This window comes from Lolium rigidum, chromosome 6 (assembly GCF_022539505.1).
Source record: "Lolium rigidum isolate FL_2022 chromosome 6, APGP_CSIRO_Lrig_0.1, whole genome shotgun sequence".
NCBI lineage: Eukaryota > Viridiplantae > Streptophyta > Magnoliopsida > Poales > Poaceae > Lolium > Lolium rigidum.
In genome coordinates, this window is record NC_061513.1 from 282777106 (window position 1) to 282780302 (window position 3197).

Genomic DNA, 3197 nt, shown 5'->3' on the forward strand with positions numbered 1-3197 from the left:
CGAGGGCCCGCGGCCAGCTTTACCGAATTCCTGTAGTGAGATCGTCTTAGTTGTAATTTATTGCAAACATTCTAAACTACCTAGCAATAGGAAACTAATAAGAACCAAATAGAAGATCTAGTTTTTTCGAGAACAATTTCCAAATCCACATAGCCATTAGACCAATGTTGAAGATTTTCAAGTTAAAAACCCTATCACCGTGGTCTTTAGGACGACCAACTTGTGTTTGTGCTTGATTTCGTCCATCGTTGATTTGATTAAGAGGAACCAGAACAAAGCTGCGTGCATGCTTGTACATCAATGGCACGATGGGATTCAGTAAGGGCATCTCCAGCGGCACGACGCAAACGGTCACTCGCTTTGGTCGTAAATGCGTCTGGCACCCTCTCCAGCGGCACGACGCAAAGTGACCGGGCCGTCCGCGGAGACGCAAACCTGGCCCAAATATGCGGCAGGTTTGCGTCTCGGCGGACGCTGCGCGGACGCGCAAAGTGTCCGCTGCGGTCTCCACCGGGCCCGCCTGGCAGCGAGCCTGCATGGAGGGCATCGCTTCCTTCGCCATCGCTTCCGCGTCTGCGCCGCAGCCTTCGCCATGAATGCCGCAGCTTCCTGTTCTGCGCGTGCACTGGCGGGCGGCGGCTGGGCTTCTGCAGCTCCTTCAATGGCATCGTATCCCGCGCGCGGCCGCCCTTAAAAGTCCACCGGCCGCGTTGCTCCTGCGCCCACAGCTCCACTCGCACCACATCCGCCGCTGCGCCATGGGGAAGAAGAACGACTTCGAGGCCTCCGGCAGCGGCAACAAGAAGGTGCCGCTCCCCGTCACGGTGGGGAGGCTCATGCACGGCCAATGGGTGCCGTGCGACGCCTGGTCCGGCGTGCAGCCGCTCGGCGGCCGGCGGCTCGGCTGCCGCCGGGTGCCCATCCCTCCAAGCACTCGCGCGCGAGCCCGAGCGGACCAAGGAGATCCGGCGCAGGAGGCGATATCCGCCGGCGGACCTCCGCGCCGATCCGGCGTACGCCATCGACTCGGAGAGTTGGCGTACGTACCTGTCCACGGAGACGGACAGCAGACGAAGGGCTGGCTTCATGGGCGACAGGGATTATCCCTTCGGCCCTGCACCGCCGGCTCATCGTCAGCAGGCGCCGACGCGACGTGAGCAGCCGCAGCACAACGACCGCGAGGACGAGGACGAGGATGACGACGACGACGCCTACGCCGTGTACGACGACGACGACGACTACATCGAGGCGCTCGCGTACCATAGCGAGGAGGTGAAGGACGACAGCGAGGACTACGTCGGCCTCGTCTTCCACGAATGGCAGCAGGCCATGGCGGAGGGCCGGAACTTCGAGTTCCCCGACAACATGACGGACGACGAGATGGCCAAGCTCGGCCTCCTCGTCTCCGAGTACGACGCGCCGTGCGGCCGCCGTTGCCCCGCTACGCGACCGCCGTCATGCCGCCGGGCCTGTCCGCGGATGAAGCACTTCGACAGCGCTCCTAGACTCGGCGGCGCCTCCTCCACCGCCGCCACAGCCCTTGGGCGCCTCCCCACCGCCGCCACAGCCTTATGGCTGGGCTCCTCATCCGCCGCCACACCCGCAGCCCTGGGCGCCTCCACCGCCGCCTCAGCCGCAGCCTCCTCAACCTCGAGCACCGGCGGCGCGCCCGGCGTACGCTCCCCCGGATGGTTACTGGCCGTGGGTCGTACCGGAGCTCATCGTGCTCGACAGCGACGAGGAGGAGCAAAGCGACGATGAGCAGCAGTAGGCGTTTAGGTTTTTTTTATGTTTTAAGTATGTAAATTATGTTTCATGCTTAAAAAAAATGATCCGTCGTAAAAAATACGTCGTGCCGCTGGAGCCACCCCCGACGCAAACGGACACGCGGTCGTTTCGACCAAATAGACCGACGCAAACGGACGCGCGCGGACGCTAAAATGTGTCGCGCCGCTGGAGATGCCCTAAGGAGGAGACGTCAAGCAAAAGTTGATGAGGGTAGGCTGCCAAAGAAAAATGTATAGTACTCCTCCTGACCCTACGGTACAAGTACGACATGCGATCCTTCCGCCCACGTTCTGCCTGCTCCTCCTGACCCCCGAATCTGCGTGTGTGCGTGCACAGAGAATGATGGGAGGAAGCACCCACGTGTCGAGGAAGCTCTGGCCACCAGATCCGAGGGATGTTTCCTCCAAACCCAGACTTTGTGGCGCACATCTCGAGGTAGCCGCCCTGGACAAGATGCGATTTTCCATCTTGCTGCCACCCGCCGATCCAACCTGCATGATTTACGCACGGTGCTCCAACTTGCAACGGATCCTGCAAGCTTGTTAGGGCATGTACATTGGTTTAGATGGACGGTGTCTGTAGTACTACTCCATGTCAGCTATAGACAATGATATAGACAGTGTGTACAACAGTCTGTCTGTAAGTTGCCTATTTTTAGCCATAACCAAATGTGAGTATAAGTTACAGACACCCTCCATACAATAGCAAAATCGTAGTCTGTAAGCTATCTGTAAGAATGCTACAGACTGTCTGTAACTTTATAGACAGCCTCACTCTCTCTCCTCATTCTCTTTCCTCCACATCATCAAAATCACATATAACCACCACTTCCAGACAGCTTAGTCAGCACCATTGTACATGCCCTTACCACATCTTCACCGATTTCGATGTAAATGGAGCAAGGTTGTTTGTTTTGTTTTCGCTGATAGAAAATAGTAAAATTCTATCGTAGCAATCCGACGTAGAGTGATTGGTTTATTCGTGCCGGCACATTCTCGGTTCAAATTTGGGCTGGCAATGCGTCGCTGCGGACACACCGTAGACCTCAAACGTGTCCACGACATGTCCCCTCGGTCTTGCCTGACAGCTGGTCAGTGACATCCTCGCTTCCCTTTTTGCGCGCACTGGTTTTTGAGGCGCCATTAGTGCCACGCTTCGGCTTCAATGCCAGGACGATGGCACCGGACAGTGCCCAGGTCGACGGTGCCGCGGCATGGCCATGAGCGACACAAAGTGTGTGTCTATGCTGCTAGTGTCGTGGCATGGCCGGGAGCGGTGGCATGAGATCACCCAATGCCAGGCCCTTCTACCACCAGACCTCCTCACCCGTCTAACTCGCTTTTGTGGGACTCGTTCGACCATCTTGAATGGGATCAGTGGCGTTGATCGGGGTTCCTCGCACTACTAGG